General features: G+C 41.9%; 1 long non-coding RNA gene across 1 annotated transcript in view; it reads left to right on the top strand.

Moving 5' to 3' along the window:
* The window catches only part of LOC142447008 (uncharacterized), a 33,231-nt gene extending 16,197 nt beyond the window's left edge, over positions 1 to 17,034 (top strand). The window contains exons 2-6 of the long non-coding RNA XR_012784053.1: positions 8,292 to 8,484; positions 10,127 to 10,186; positions 14,394 to 14,502; positions 14,620 to 14,699; positions 15,376 to 17,034. This is a non-coding gene — a long non-coding RNA (uncharacterized LOC142447008). The remainder of the gene's footprint in view (positions 1 to 8,291; positions 8,485 to 10,126; positions 10,187 to 14,393; positions 14,503 to 14,619; positions 14,700 to 15,375) is intronic.
* The last annotated feature ends 341 nt before the right edge of the window (positions 17,035 to 17,375 follow it).

The following is a 17,375-nucleotide window of genomic DNA, read 5'->3' on the forward strand; positions in this document are numbered from 1 at the left end:
GAGCAAAGTGATGAAGTCCCCAAGGAATCGGAAAATAGACTTCAGACTTGGAGGGCAGGGCTTGGCACCTCATCAGAATCTATCTGGAACCATTTATAGGTCCTTTTTTCCCCTCTTTCTTTCTTCTTTTTCCATGTCTGTCTATATAACATGGGCTAGATAAATAATCCCAAGGAGAAAATAATGGGATCACGGCTCTGGGGGTCAGGGGAGTGGGGGAGCTGGGGACAAGGGAGTGAGGAGACAACAAACCCAGGGAGAAGGGAACAACAAGAGATCTAAAATTGATGGCAAGGAGGGTGTAGAATGCCTGGTGGGGTTTGATCAAGTGCAATGTAGCTGAGAGGAATTACTGAAAGCAGAATGAAGGTCAAACATGATAGTGGGATGGGAGGAAAGTAAAAGTAAATAGAGGAAAGAACTAGGAGACAAAAGACATTTCTAGAGGTTTAAATATAGGTATGTCTATATGTACATATATTAATATATAATGACAGGGATATAGGTTTATGCACATATATTTATATATCAAGGTAGCAGATGGATATTGGGACTCTACTCAAGTCCTTCCTCAATGCAAGAACACTTTGTTCTAATAACCTGGCATTCTGTGATGCATACCTTCTGGACACGATCACTGTAGCCAAAATGGGTGCATAAGCAAATGTGGTGAAGAAAGCTGATGGTGCTTGGCTATCAATAGATAAAATGTCTGGGGTCTTAAAGGCTTGAAGTTAAAACAAGAGGCCGTTTAGCAGTGAAGCAACAAAGCCCACATAGAAGAAGCACACCAACTCATGTGATCACGAGGTGTTGATGGGATCAATTATTAGGCATCAGAAGACCCAAAACAAACAAATATATTGGTGCAAGTGATGGGGTCAGAGTGGAAACCCAAAGCCCATCTGTAGACAATTAGACATCCCCTCATCGAAGGGTCACGAGGAAGGGGCAAATCAGCCAGGGTGTAGTATAGCACTGATGAAACACACAACATTCCTCTAGTTCTTGAATGCTTCCTCTCCACCACTATCATGACTTCAGTTCTACCTTACAAATCTGGCTAGGCCAGAGCCTGTGCACTGGTACAGATGAGTGCTTTTGACACCAAGAATCTAGGAGAGATAAACTCATCAGGAACAATAATGAGAGTAGGGATAGTATGAAGGTAGGGGGAAGGTGGTGTCAGGGGTAAATTGAAATGATCGACGTATTACACTGCCACCCCAACCCCCCAACCCCCACGGGGATGAGCAACAGAATCGTGGGTGAAAGGAGACAGCAGATGGTGTAAGATATGAAAATAATAATAATTTATAATTTATTGAGGGGTCACGAAGGTGGGGGTCCGGGGTAAATGGAGGAGCTGATGCCAAGGGCTGAAGTAGAAAGAAAATATTTTGAAAATGATGACGGTGAAATATCTTCAAATGTGCTTGAAACAACTGATGCTATAAGAGCTGTAAGAGGGGGGAAATGGGCTGATGCCAGGGGCTTGGGTGGAGAGCAAGTGTTCTGAGAATGATGAGGGCAACGAATGTGCTTTACACAATTGATGGATGTATGGATTGCGATAAGTGTTGTATGAACCCCCAATAAAGTGATTTTAAAAAAAAAGAAAAGAAAAAGGACCGCATTAGGATTTGTTTGATAAGTTTTTGTGTTGGGTGATACAGAGAAGCAAGGCTCGCGTGGGACTGGATGTTTTCAGAATATGTGGCATTCTGTGCTTAGGTATCTAACCTAATTTTAAAGGAGCAGGAATAAGCAAAGCCTTAAATGGCTAAGGGCAGCCATCACTTGCGTTACTAGTACAGGGGATGCTTTGGTTATTTTTGTGGCTTGGACATGCTTCTGTCTCTATTCACACTTGAGTATGAAGTGGTCTTGTCTAGATCCATTGTGGTCACAGAGTGGCCTGGTCTGGAGTCGATGTTCCGTGAAATTGTTCAAGTTTGACACCAAGACTATGCTTCTTATATATAATTTCATGTCAACTTGAAAATATAAAAGTGTAGGGATGGAGACTCCTTATGGGGATGGTCTTCTCATAAGGAGTAACCTTGGAACCTCCCCCTCTCTGCCTTCACCTTCCTGCTTCCGATCCCCCTGAGACCTGCCAGAGCCCTGGAAATGCATACACTGCCAGTACATCCATGGAATTTTGCACCCACTGGCCTGTGGTATTCCTGCATTCTGCATCATTGCATATGGCTGCGTGAGTCTGAAGAGTTATATATGGACTAGTATAGGGCTTATGGACTTGAGTTGGAATGAACTGGAACCTCTTGATATATAATTACTACTTGATATAAAGCTGTTTAATAAACATATATACACTGGATTTGTTTCTCTTATCAACCGGCCTAACACAAAGACTTAGCTCTGAGTGCCAATCCAGCTCTCAAAACTCAGAGCGACTTCTCTCATTCTTGCCTCTAGGAGGTGATAAAGGCATGCATGAGGGGGTACCCAAAAAAACCCCGGAATATTTTTTCCAAAGCTATGTATTTAAATTTTTATTTTATTTTTTTTTTACAAAACAACCTTATCACCTTCAAAGTACTCCCCATTACTCTTAATACATTTGTCAAATCTGTGATTCCATTCTTAGAAACATTTTTCAAACTCATCTGTTTGGATGGTTGGCAGCACTTCCCTCATTTTTTCCCTCATCTCTTCTGTGTCATCAAATTACTGTCCTTTCCTGTCCCTCTTCATTCTCAGAAACAAAGAGGTCACATGAAGTGAGATCAGGTGAGTAAGATGAGTGGGGCAAGAGAGGCATGTTGTTTTTTGCCCAAAACTGGCACACTGAGATGGCTGCTTTAGCAGGTGCATTGTCATGGTGGCACAACCAGTCCCCGCCTGCCACAGATCAGGTCTTTTTTTGTTGCACATTGTTATGTAATCTTTTCAGAACTTCTAAATAGAAAGTTTTACGAACAGCCTGACTGGTGGAATGAACTCCAAATGCACTGAGTTGACATTTTCATCCATTTGGGAAGTTGACAGACATCCAGAATGAGGTTTGTCATCAATCAGCATTTCACTTTTTTTGAAATTTTGAGAAAACCACTAGTGCATGTGAGTTTTTCCCAAGCACTGTCCTTGTAAGCTGTGTTCAACATCACAGCATTTTCAGTAGCATTTTTTCCTGAGCAGGAAATAAAGTTCACAGTCACACACTGTTCTCTTAAATCACCATCACAAAAAAAGGAGGTTTGAGTGAAACGACTTTTATGAAAAATTTACTGTGACCACAGAGAACCTTCCCAGGAGACGCCACTGAGTGCACTAACTGAGCGGGTTGCTTGATGTTTGCTTAGTGGGAAAATGCACACTACGAAGGTTCCACTGGCAGAGCTTTTCCCCATATTTTTTTGGGGAGGATCCCCTCATATAAGAACACCATCAGGAGCTGGGAACAAAGCAGGAGGCATCTGAATGCACAGTTGCGGAAGGTAAAAGGGCAAGAAGATGGAGAATTGATATTGAGGATCAGCAGTGCTCTTCAAATTCTAACTAGTATCTGGATCATCCAGCAGGCTTGATCAAACTCAGGGTACAGGACTTCACCCCAACAGTCTCTCTGATTCAGTAGATTGGGGTGGGGCTGTCTGTCTGTTTCTAACCAGTTCCCTGGTGTTGCTGATGCTGCCAGATCACACCCCTGAGAACAACTCCAAGTAGGGGAGGTATCCAAGGTGTTTCTGAGAATGATTATAGAAAAACACAGACAATCACATGTAGTTAGTCACAATTCTCAGGGTAAAAGTCCTGAGCATTCTCCTGGGAACATTCTGGTGCAATGATACCTTATTGTACATTTTTCCATTTTAAATGATGATTCTTTGAAGGAGAAGGTCATGTGGTAAGACTCTCCGCAAAATAAAGCATCCAAATTCTTAACCTCTAATATCTGTGATTAATATCAAAGTAATATAAAAGCAGTGAGTTTGTTTTTAAAGAATGTATGCATTTACTTCCATTTTCCATGAAGTTACCAATTACAACTAGGCAGATTAGCTTTAGGAAAGCAAGTTATCAAACCCCGCTGGCGTAATTCAAATCGGCTTATTTGCAAATGGAGAGTGTACAAGAGAGTGTATAAGTAAAAAGTATTGCCACAAAATCAGAAAATATTATTTTCCAAATATCAAAATGTGAAGGTATTGCTTTTTGACATATCCTCCTTTAAGGCCTGTACCCTTCTGCGGGTGCTGTTCCATTTCTCCAGCTCTTCCCTGAAGAAGTGTGTGCTCTTTTATTGACAGGAATTCCAAACGCTACTTTCAGCATCCCCGAGGGACGCAACCCAGGTTGCTTTTAAAGCTCCCAGTGGAATTCTCATCAGACAGCTGTTGCACCCTCAAAGGTTGATTAGGTGCGTTGTTCTAATGAGGGAAAAATTCCTTGACACAATTTTTGGCCTTTCTCAGCGATGCAGTTTTTAATTTTTTAAAACTTCCTCATAATAAGGCCCATAATCATCTCGTGTCTTTTAAAAAGTTTAAAAATTTTTTTAATTAAAATTTTTTTTCATGTCGTATCTTTAAGAAAAGCTATGAAGATTCATTTCATTTTACTCCCCTACAGTAGAATCAATGCTGACTCATTGTGATCCAATAGGATAGGGTAAAACTGCCCCTGTGCGTTTCCGAGACTGTAGCTCTTTATGAGAGCATAAAGTCCCGGCTGGTGGTTTTGAACTGCTAACCTTGCAAATTATGGCCCAATTTGTAACCACTATGCCACCAGGGCTTTTTCTATGAAGACTGTCACTTTAGAATTCCAAAATCCTGTCACTATAAACTTCTGATCTGACCTCTCTTTGAATTTAACTGGCCCAGCAGATTTCCCAGGAAGGCACTGTTGTGATTGGACCTCTTTTTGAAGGCATGCCATCAAGACTAAGACAAGTTTATTACTGGGAGAACTTGTCCATAGACATCCACTGTTCACAGAGACATGTGCAAATACATTTGGAATAGGTGTGTGCATGTATGAACCAGAAACCTAGTAGCGATACTGTTGACTTACCCATGTACGTATTATGCAATGCACTTCCTGCAACCTTCCTCTAGCTATGCTGCTGCATCAATAGCATTTTAAAAATTCCTTTAGAGGAATGTAATTGCTCACTTTTGAAATGTTTATGCGTCATTAGTAAAAGCATGACATCTTCTACTTGATTTTGTTTAATGTTTCCTGGAAGATTTGGTAAAAAGAGGAAGTGCTAACTAGGAATGGGGTGGGTGATCTTTTATTTTTTTTTTCTCCCCCTGGAAAATTAGTTTCATCTTCCTCTGCATTTTCCTGGAATGGGGGGCAAAGAAGCATGGCGTGGATGATTGTGGTTCACCTGATTGCCTCTGTTTCATCATTTACACGCAAGTTCAGTTTATTCTGGAAGGTTTTAAAGGACCACATCAGAGGCCTAAATAAAAACTTACTCTTTTTTTCTTTTATGGCTCTTTTAGTAATTATAAACTAATTTTTTAAGCTGACTCCTTAAAAAGGCTACTGAGTCTGGCAATTTATGAAATACAGATCAAATGACTAAAGTGTTGCTGTAGAGGTAGGACTCAAGGTCCTCTTTCTAAAATAAATTCACCATTTCTCTGAAAGCAATAGTCTTTGGCAGACAGCTACTTGCTTACAGCTCTAATAGGGGTTTCTTGGTTTTGCACCAGGATCAGAATTTGGATGGAATAAGGTGTCCACTTAGGAATTCTTGGCTCAACTCCACCTCAGTGATTAGCCACTGGGCCCTAAGCAGCTCTTGCTCAGAAGAATAGTTTAGCTTTAGTTTCTTCATTTCTGAAGTGAGAGGCTTAGATTGATAAGCTCACATGAGTCCCTGTTTGTGGGGGGAAAGGGCCAGCCCCCACAAATAATTGTGAGTTTGATAGGTGCAATTGTATGGTTGAGATAGATAAAGATTATAATAAAGTCGTCGAGATCATGAGAGAAAAAAGAGAGATTGAAATAATGCAGTCAGACACATTTCATAGTAGCATTCTCACCTTAGCCCTGCTTGGTGGTCCACCTGGAGAGAGGAGGAAGGGAAGGAGGACAAGGGAACAGGGGAGTGAGGACAGGGCGGGGCAGGGGCGGGGGAGAGAGGAAGGGGAAGCGACCAGAGGCTAAAATGAATCTTTATTGTTAACCAAGGCTTATATATCTTTGGGGGGTGTGCAAGCCCACTAATTACAGGTAAAGACATACTTCACAGGAAGTGGTTGCACTAAGGTTATACAGCAATGAGAGGGGGACTATCTAGGGGTATTCATGCAATAGGAAGAGGAGGGATTGGGGGCATACATGTGACAAGATGGGTAGATCCTAGATTCAGGATGGCAGCCTAACTTTGGATGTCACTGAGCAGATTTGACCTGTTCTCTGGATCTCCATAGAAACCATTATCAGTAGGGTGTGAACCTTACCTACAGGAACCAGACTAATGGTCACAAGCCTTTAGGGAGAAGTAGCCCACTGTCCTTAACAGCAGGGAGCAGGCACTACCTGTGGTGGGACAAGACAGTTGCCTGGCAACTGACTGCCTTCAGGGAGGTAACTTGACAATCATTTACCATTAGCTGAAAGCAGTGTCCTAAGTCTAACATATATTTGGGGGAGACGACAAGTTTGACTCATGTCGAGGCATGATATGAAAGAGTAGAACTGTATTCCATAGAATTTTTAATGGACTTTTTCAGAGGTAGATCAGCAGGCCTTTCTTCTGAGGTGCTTCTGATGAGACTCAAACTTTCAGACTTTTGTTCAGCTGCCCAGTTCTTAGCCCCTGACATATCAGAGAAATCCCCAGATTCAATGAGTCTAGAAGTTTTCGGAACTCTTAACTATTTGATCTGTTTTACTGTGAGGAAATGGTGTGGAAGCCACATCTGCACCCCACTGGCTACACAAGAAGTGTGGGAAACAGAGGATGAGAAGAGAGTGTATACAGATTATTCTCATATATTAAGAAGTCTGGCAGGCTAGGTTTCTGGGGTGGGGGGAAGCCTTCACCATTATGAGTTGGAGATAAGTCCCATTCACATTCTCATAATTGATATTGTTCCTCACTACATCCTCTCACAATAGTGCTACCTTAAGGTTATCTCTTACAAGCACATGGCTGATTACTAAGTACCCATCAGCTTTAAATATAGGAGCAGACAGGTGCTACTGCTCTCTAGACTCTGAAGACAGCCACTCCCCCTTACCTGCCCCCGCACTGGTGTTATGTTACTCCTCCAATGTACTCAGGGACCTTTAGGGTTAGAGTACAACCCACTTTGTTACCTGTAATTAGGGGGGTTTGCATGCCCCCGTCTGCCACCCCCAAGAGTAGATAAGCCTCTGTTGGAAATAAATTCTCTCTCTTTGCATGGGCCTGGCTCCTAAAGTCATGGTGGCCCCGTAGGTGAGCACTTGTATGCCTTATCTTGTCTAATGTCTCTTTAACTTGCTCCTCAATTACACCACCACCCCTGGACACATTTGATTGTGGGGGCGGGTACCTAACAAAGAGGGAAGGAAAATACAACTTCACATCTACCCAGTGAAGTAGAGGGCAGGCAGATATGCCTCCACAACCCCCCCCCCACTTCCTTTACCTTATTCTGTCATCAATCATTGCCCCCATGACATTTTTCTGCTGGGCGTGATAACCCCTTGCAATGGCCACATAGAACTCACAGGCAATATTCTCAATTGTGGGGTTTATTGGGAAGTTGGCAGGTTAGCATGTCATGGTCAGGAAGTATTATGAAGATATAATTCTTTTGTCTACAGAGATTCCTTTTCTCAGCCATGCTGTTGGGCACTTTTTCTGCCCTGCAATTGATTAAAAATGCTCGCATATGGAAGCTCACAGGGGGCATTCTGAGACATCAGAGCCAAGAAGTAAGTGCATCCTTAGGGCACAAGACCTTGCACTGATAATTTCCTAGAATAAGGTCCGATACTGGACAAGAATGGCAATAATGAACTGAACATGGAAGACTGAGAGACATGGCAGCAGAGCTGACTGGCAGAAAATGCCGGTAAAATGGAAAACTGATGGATAATTATTTGAGCAGCTGGAACCAAGGAGTCAAAACGTGGATACTGTAGACGGAGAAGGGCTACGGAGAGGAGCTGGAAACCTCTGGCCAGTAGGTTGCCAATGGAGCAGAAGCTTGTTTGTATGCCCTATAGGGATTGCTTGTAAAAGTTTTGCTTCCTGAGCTATCTTAATGCCATCGTAACTTAACTCTCTCTATGTTGCTGGTTGAGTGCAGAACCAGCAAGTCCAAGGGGTCTGGACCGTGCAAAGCGAAGCTGCAGAGGAAAAGAGAGGCGGATACAGCCAGTCTACATCCAACCTGGCCTGAGGATGTACCTGCTCAGAGGGAGAGAGAAACACCTGCCAACATGTAGACCACAGTGTACCTACCTAGTGACATAGAGACGGACCTGGATACTCTGGAGAGGGTGGGTAGCTCCCCCTTTTAGCATAAATGGGTTCTTGCCCTACAATGTTAAATGGGTTACTTTTGGAGCTAGAGGGGACTGGTTCACCTCAAATCTGTCCCTTGTTTTTACTGTTTAAATAATGATAACTTTCAATTGCCAACACTGTGTTTTGTGTGTATGACCCAGGTGGATCAGATAGAGCCCTTATGCTTGCAGTCTTATGATTGTGTGGAATCTAGAATACAACGTGTGTGTGTGTACACACATATGAAATAAACTACATCAAAGCAATGCAGGAGAGAAGATCAACTGAAGCCGTGCACTAAAAATCCAGCCCACATTCTGAAGATACCTAAGTTGGTTGTACAGTGTGGTCACCCAGGGTTAGACGTGGTTGGAGTACAGCAATAAGACATATTGAAGGGTGGTCAAGGAACGGTCAAAAGACATCTTTGCCCCGGGGGTAGTCTTCCACCTCCTGAATTTATATGCTATCATCAGGAATCTACTGTACATCAGGCATCTACTGTACCTGGATCTAGTTATAGTGGATTTGAATTTAGTCCAGAGTCAGATGGTATAGGCTTAATTTCATTTCTTTAGATCAATTTAATTTTGAATCAACTTAATTTTGATTCCACATTCTCGCTCACTTGGGCTGCAGGAAGATCAGCTTTGTGTCCTAACCGCGACCCTACTGCCTCCCTGTGCCAAAGCTATGGAGGCCTCCCAGAGTCATGAGTCATCTCTGCCTGTCACCGCTGATCCACCCAGTGTCTGTGTCTGCATCATCCAGGCAGCTCTGACAGCTTCCCTGACACATTTAGGGCACTGGAAAGCTTTAGGAAAGCTCTGCTTTCCAAGATGAATCATGTATCTCCTGTCTGGAATTTCGATGCTTCCCAGCGTAATGACTAGGAGAAGAGCGTATGTGTCTTTTATTTCTAGATTTACAGACCTCCTTTCTCCACCAGCTCCAAGGTACTCTCTAGTCGGGGTGGAAGCTTCTCCCTTTGTTCTTTCACAATACACTTCAATGATTCATTAAATGCATAACTTGAAAAACACGGTCCTCATCAATCAAGGGAAGGGAGAGTTTCCTCCTCCAAAGATGTGGGGGAAGAGTTGCATTTCACCTTCTAGTGCATTCAAGAAAGGAATGGGGCTGGGAAGCCAAATCAGTTAAGATAATGCATTGAAACAGCGTGAACACGTACATCCTGCCACATATTGATGGGGAGGAGGCTTGGCAAGAGTAAAGAAGAGGCCCAGACCTCTGAAGGACCAGGAAAATGACACAAAAAGTTGGTGGGGGGGGGGGGGCGGGGAGGTGATGGGAATGAGGAGTGGTTGATGGTGACATTTTTGGACTCCACGTTATCGGATTTTCAGAATGGACCACTGCAAGGAGCCTCCATCTAAGTCCTGTCGTTCCATCCTGGAATATCCTTAGTTACTAAGGTGATAGGGTTGTTAGAGGATAGCTTCCTGTATACTTCCTGCTTCTTGTGAAGATGGCTTTTGAATCCTGTTAGTGTTGGATATCTGTGCTGAATCTTTAATTTGATAACTAGGGATGGCCAGTGCTTGAAACAAATAACTTTTATTTAGAATTTAATACTTTATTTGCTTTATTTCATTTTCTCCTCAAACTATCCAGTGAGAGAAATGCTACGATTTCCAGTCTGCTAAATGTAAATCTGAAGCACATCCAGACCAGGTAAATTTATCATAGCAATTGGCTGATATGCGACATCAGTCCCATGTCAGTTATGATAGCTTCATGTGGTAGATAATTAACTGCCCGACAGTGATATTTTGAGAATGAAACGGGTTATTGTTAATAACAGTGTTGGGATAACAGGTATAAACTAGAGTTCTCCTGGGCAAACCTGATTGTTTCTTTATTAAGTTTTTAAAGAGCAAATTAAGATTAGTAGCATGATTTTTCCTTTTAAAATATCCTAATTCATTGCTGTGTAATGTTAGTTTTATCATTTTCTTCTTGTCAGAAAGATAAGAAAGCTCAATTCCTTTTATGAGGCCAATAGACTCCCGAGAGTAAACACTAACATGAGGCTACATATTGAAGGGGAAGACCGTTTGCTAGAGCGAGGAGGAGACACAGGCCTCAAAATCTAATAAATGTAAGACAATAAAAGTAAATATCACTTAAGCCATAATAAGTTTCATACTCATCAGTGAACTGAGTTCGACAATGATAAACAGAAAATAATGACTAACCATGAAATCTAGGTTGTGAAAAGCCGTAAATCTCAGGCCAATTAGATACAGAGTAGTTTTGTTTTGATGAGAAATGATGGGAAATTCTGAAGTCATGAACTTTTGAGTAAACAAGAGATCTGAAGACCTGAATCGGTGATTCTATAACCAAAATAAGTTTTAGAAATGGGAATGAGGCAAATAATCAAGTCCAGACAGAAAATCAGGTGTTCAGTGATTTTCATTTGTTTCTTTTTTTAATGATATCTTATAGAGGCAGTAGAAAAGATTTTGGGAATATAAACATGACTTCAAATACAAGTGTTATAACATAGTAGCTATGAAAATTTACTCACTTATGAAATAGGTGTAATACAATCTTTCAGGGTCGTTACAATGATTTGGGAAAAAACAAAAGTACAGTTCCATTGGTTTCAACTCATGGTGACTTCATGTGCTTCAGGGCAGCAGTGCAGTCCGCAGTGTTTTCAGTGACTGATTATCTATCTATCTATCTATCTATCTATCTATCTATCTATCTATCTATCTACCCATTTATCTAGCTATCTATCTAGATGTTTCTTTGGAATATATTTCTTTTTCTTTTCTTTTTTTCTCTTTTAATAGATTAATTTAAAAAATAATTTTATTGGGGGGCTCTTATAGGTATTACAACAATCCATAAATCAATTATAACAAGCAAACTTGTGCATATGTTGCCATTGCCTTTTTCACAACATTATCTTTCTACTTGAGCCCTTGGTATCAGCTCTTCTTTTTGTCTCCCTCCCCCATCCTCCCACCTTCATGGATGCTTGATAAAATTTTTTTCTTCATATGTACACCATCTGCTGTATCCCCTCACCCACATTTTGAATGGCTGGTTGTTTGGGAAGTAGATCACTAGCCAGAGGAGTCCTGGTAGAATAGTGGGTGTGGTCGTTAGATGATTTATGCCAACTAGACACGTTGGCTACGAATGGAGTCAAAGTTGTCAATCAAGTTGCAGCCCGATGACTCTTCGATGACATGAGTGTGAGACACTGGGAACTGCTTTCCTGCTCCACTCACCTTCCTGCTTGCTGGCCACCTCGAGAGCTGCCAGAGTCCTGCCATGCAGAAACAACAGTCCACTACAGTACACTTTACCCACCCCCACTGCCCACCCCCACAAACTCAAGGAAAACAAGCACAGACAGCCGAAAATCATCTAAACTCAGTGGAGTACTCAGAAAATGAAGAAGATAACAAAGGAAAACAAGACTCAACTCTATGCTGCTCACAAATGACTAACTTAACATCAAAAACAAAAAACGTCTAATCAAAAGATGGAGAAAAATGTACCAAGCCAGTAGGAGGCCTTAAAAAGCACAATATTAATTGCTGATAAAGTAAACATCAATGAAAATAATATAATGCAAGGCAAGAATGGGCACTACATAATAATTAAAGAAAAGGGAATAATAGAACCGGAAGACATAACCATAGTAAACATGTGCATCCCCAAGGAAAGACTCTCAAAATACATCAATAAATCACTCACAGAGTGGAAGACAGAAATAGACTCAGCAATAATAGATGAAGACGTCAATACACCACACTCAAGGAAAGAAAGATCAACAGGAAAGAAACTCGACAAAGAACAGAAGAGATAATCAACACAATGAATCAGCTCGACTCCTTAGACATTTACACCACACACCTTTTTACCACAAAACAGTGTGCATGTTTCTCCAGTACACACACTACATACTCTAGAATAGAGTTGGGCTATAAACCAAGCCTTAATAAATGAAAAAAAATTGACATCTTACAATCCATTTTCTTAAATCATGGGGCTATAAAACTAGAAATCAACAATAAAAACAGGAATACTAAAACACGTGGAACTCAACAACATATTACATAAAAACTAATAGGGCTGAAATGAAGAAATTTCTTAAAACAAATGAGAATGATAACATATGAGGGGTACCCCCAAATAGAATTTTTCCCCAAAAGCTTTGTATTTAATTTTTTTATGAGACAACCTCATCACCTTCACAGTGCTCACCATTACACTTAATACATTTCTCAAATTTGCGAGTCCATTCTTGGAAACATTTTCAAACTCATCTGTTTGGATGGCTGACACCGCCTCCCTCATTTTTGCCTTCACCTCTTCTATGTCATCAAATCATGTCCCTCTTCATCTGAGGAAGCAAAAAGAAATCACATGGAGTCAGTTGTATGGGGCAAGCGAGGCATGTTGTTATTTGTCCAAAACTGGCACACCGAAATGGCTGCACGAGCAAATTCATTGTCGTGGTGGCCAGACCAGTGCCCCATCTGCCAAAACTTAGGCTTTTTTTTGTCGCACACTGTTATGCAATTTTTTTTGCCTCCCTTCATTGTGACGTTTGTCCTCAGTAATGAGTCATGCAATGCTTGCCCTTTTGTGATTGACTAAGTCCACTAAGCCTAATTAATGGTTTCTGGGTCCATCCGTGTCATGAGGTGTTTGGTGGTTTCATTGCTGTTCTTTTTAAAATTTTTCTTATGTCATTTTATTGGGGGCTCGTACAACTCTTATCACAATCCACCCATCCATCCATGTGTCAAGCACATTTGTACATTTGTTGCCATCCTCATCCTCAAAACATTTGCTTTCTACTTGGGCCCTTGGGATCAGCTCTTCATTTTTCCTCCTCCCATTCACTCCTCCTCCCTCATGAACCCTTGATCATTTATAAAATAGTATTATTTTGTCATGTCTTACACTGATGTCTCCCTTCAGCCACTTTTCTGTTGTCCGTCCCACAGGGAGGAGGTTATATGTAGATCCTTAAAATCGGTTCCCCCTTCCTACCCCAACTTCCCTCACCCTTTGATATCACCACTCTCACCACAGGCCCTGAGGGGTTCATCTGACCTGGATTCCCTGTGTTTCTGGTTCTTATCTGTACCAGTGTATATCCTCTGGTCTAGGCGGACTTGTAAGATAGAAGTGGGATCATGATAGTGGGGGACAGGGGGGAGGGGAAGGAAACATTTAAGAATTAGAGGAAAACTATGTTTCATCGTTGCTACACTGCACTCTGACTGGCTTGTCTCCTCCCCACAACCTTTCCGTAAAGGGATGTCCAGTTGCCTAGAGATGGGCTTTGGGTCCACACTCTGCATTCTCCCTCATTCACAATGATATGATTTTTTTTTTTTTTGATGCCTGATAACTGATCCCTTTGACACCTCGCGGTCACAAAGGCTGGTGTGCTTCTTCCCTGTTGGCTTTCCTGCTTCCCTACAAGATGGCCACTTGTTTGCCTTCAAGCTTTTACGACCCCAGATGCTATATCTTTTGATAACCAGGCACCATCAGCTTTCTTCACCACATTTTCTTTTTTTAAATGTTTTATTAGGGGCTCATACAACTCTTATCACAATACATAAATACATCAATTGTGTAAAGAACATCTGTACATTCATTGCCTTCATCATTTTTCAAAGCATTTGCTCTCGATTTAAGCCCTTGGCATCAGGTCCTTGTTTTTTTCCCCTCCCTCCCCGCTGCCCCCTCCCTCATGAGCCCTTGATAATTTATAGATTATTATTGTGTCATATCTTGCCCTGTCCAACGTCTCCCTTCACTTCCTTTTCTGTTGTCTGTCCCCCAGGGAGGAGGTCACACGTAGATCCTTGTAATCGGTTTCCTCTTTCCATTCCAGTATCTCCACTCACACCCCTGGTCCTGAAGGGATCATCTGCCTTGGATTCCCTGTGCCTCCAACCCTATTTGCACCAGTGTACATCCTCTGCTCTATCCAGACTTGCAAGGTAGAATTCGGATCATGGTAGTGGGGGGAAAGGGAAGGAAGCATTTAGGAACTAGAGGAAAGCTGTATTCTTCATTGGTGCTACATCGCACCCTGACTGACTCATCTCCTCCCCTAGACCCCTCTGCAAGGGGATCTCCAGTGGCCAACAAATGGACTTTGGGTCTCCACTCTGTACTTCTCCCTTCAGTCACTATGGTAAGATTTTTTTGTTCTGATGATGCCTTATACCTGATTCCTTCGACATACCGTGATCGCACAGGCTGGTGTGCTTCTTCCATATGGGCTTTGTTACTTCTGAGCTAGATAGCCGCTTGTTTACCTTCAAGTCTTTAAGATCCCAGGTGCTATACCTTTTGATAGCCAGGCACCATCAGCTTCCTTTGCCACATTTGCTTATGCACCCATTTGTCCTCAGCGATCGTATCATGGAGGTGTGCAGCAATGATATGATTTTTTGTTCTTTGATGCCTGATAACTGATCCCTTCAGCACCTTGTGATCACATAGCCTGGTGTGTTCTTCCATGTGGGCTTTGTTGCTTCTGAGCTAGATGGCCGCTTGTTTATCTTCAAGCCTTTAAGACCCCAGACGCTATATCTTTTAATAGCCGGGCACCATCAGCTTTCTTCACCACATTTGCTTATGCACCTGCTTTGTCTTGAGCGATCATGTTGGGAAGGTAAGCATCATGGAATGCCAATTTAATAAAACAAAGTATTTTTGAATTGAGGGACTAAACCTATATATATACGCACATAGGTCTATTTCCCCATTATCACATATAAATATATTTATATATGTACATGCCTGTATTTAGACCTATATAAATACCTTTTGCCTTCTAGTTCTTTTCTCTATTTCATGCTCTACAGGGAGAATGCTGAAAACATTTCTCCTGAGAGAAGGAACAAGACAAGATGCCACACATGTCTTAAACTGAAAGAACCCAAGATAAAAATTCAAGTCTTGAGTTGCAACATTGAACAATTCTATGGGCAACCCATTGAATGATGCAGGAAGCATCCAATGAAGATGGAAAGAATACACAAGTATTAGTCAAGGTACAGCCAGAGTCCTCCTTAGAGACCAGGATGGTGAGATTTTGTCTTAAATACTTTGGTGTCAGGAGAAGCCAGCCCCTAACACATTATTACGGGTCCAGTAGGCGCAACTGCACAGTGATAGTAAGTAAAGATTATAATAAAGTTATAGGGAGCATGAGAGATAGAAGAGAAATATTGAAATAAATGGAGTCAGACACAATTCATGGTAGCATGCTCACCTCAGCCCCGCTTGGTGGTCTACGTGGAGGGAAAGAGATATTTAATGCTAACCAGGGCTTTCATATTCTCTGGGAACATGCAAGCCCCCCAATTACAGGTGAGGACATCCATCACAGGAAGGGGTTGTGCTATAGGTAATACAGTAATGAGAGGGGGGTGGTCTAGGGAAATACACGCAATAGAAAGAGGAGGGATTGGGGGTATAAATGTGACAAGATGGGCAGATCCGAGATTTAGGATGGCAGCCTAACCTTGGTCATCCTTGGATGGGTTTGACCTCTCTGGTGTCTCCTACAAGGAAACAGAGCTACTATCCTTATCAGAAGGGAGTGGACCCTACTTGTTGTGGGATAAGCAGTGGTGTCTGCTTGGTCTAGATGGCTGATAGCTCTTAGGGAGAATGACCCCTGATTTACTCCAGATCATCTCCAAGTGTATAGTCATTCGCAAGCAGCTAAATTTGGCATCTATTTGGGGGAGACAGCATGGGAGAAATCCTTTTGTTTCCCACACTTTGGACATGTTGTCCTGAGAGACTAGCCCCTGCAGGACATCGTGCTTGGTAAAATATAAGGACAGAAAAAGGGAGGGAGCCCCTCTTCCACATGGACTGACACAGAAGCTGCAACAAAGCTTGAGAACAATCGTGAGGGTGGCGTAGGACCACTGGGCAGCGTTTCATTCTGTTGTGTACCGGGTTGCTGCTCAGAACCTACTCAATGATACCTAACAACGATCACATGAACTGTCAGAGGGACAAACAGACATGTCTGTCAGGAAACAAACCTGCCTGGCAAGCAAACCTGTCTGTGAAGACGTACAACCAGAGTGCTCCTTAGAAGCAAGGACAATGAGACTTCCTCTCACATTCTTTGGACATGTTATCAGGAGAGGCCAGAATAAGGATGTCTTGCATGGTAAAATAGAGGGGAAGTGAAAAAGAGGAAGGCCTTCAAAGAGATGGACTGACAGATTGGTTACAACAACTTCAAGTCTAACAATTGTGAGAATGGCACCGGACTGGGCAATGTTTTGTTCTGTTTTGAGTTGAAACTTGAAAGTACCTAAAAATAACTGTATAACTTATTGCAGAAACTCATTAAAATAAGTTTAAAATTCCATTATTAGGGCCTCCTCCCTCCTCATTGTACAGCCTTGTGTTATAGCCCTTATGTTATATTGAATTATTTCTTATGTATTTATTATACTCATCAGATTTTGAGATTTTAAAAGATAGGGTCAATGTAATTTTCATATTTGTATCTTCTTCTCTTCCCAGTTTACTTCCTCAATGAATGTTTATTGAATAGCAGGTCATAATGGCTAAATCATATTTTCTGTGTAGTTCCCAGAATAAATTATAGTTCTTTGGATTCACTCACTAGGAATTCACTGTTGATGAAATAGCTGGATAGGAATTGCTTGTAAACTATGTCTGCGGTACGTGATTCACTTACTATGCCCTTCTGTGGAGCTGCGCAAGAGTCCTGGTGGTACATAGCCACAGGTCAGTAGTTGAAACCAGCAGCCGCTCCTCAGGAGAAAGATGAGGCTTTCTACTCCTGTAAAGAGTTATACTCTCAGAAACC

This window comes from Tenrec ecaudatus, chromosome 4 (assembly GCF_050624435.1).
Source record: "Tenrec ecaudatus isolate mTenEca1 chromosome 4, mTenEca1.hap1, whole genome shotgun sequence".
Lineage (NCBI taxonomy): Eukaryota > Metazoa > Chordata > Mammalia > Afrosoricida > Tenrecidae > Tenrec > Tenrec ecaudatus.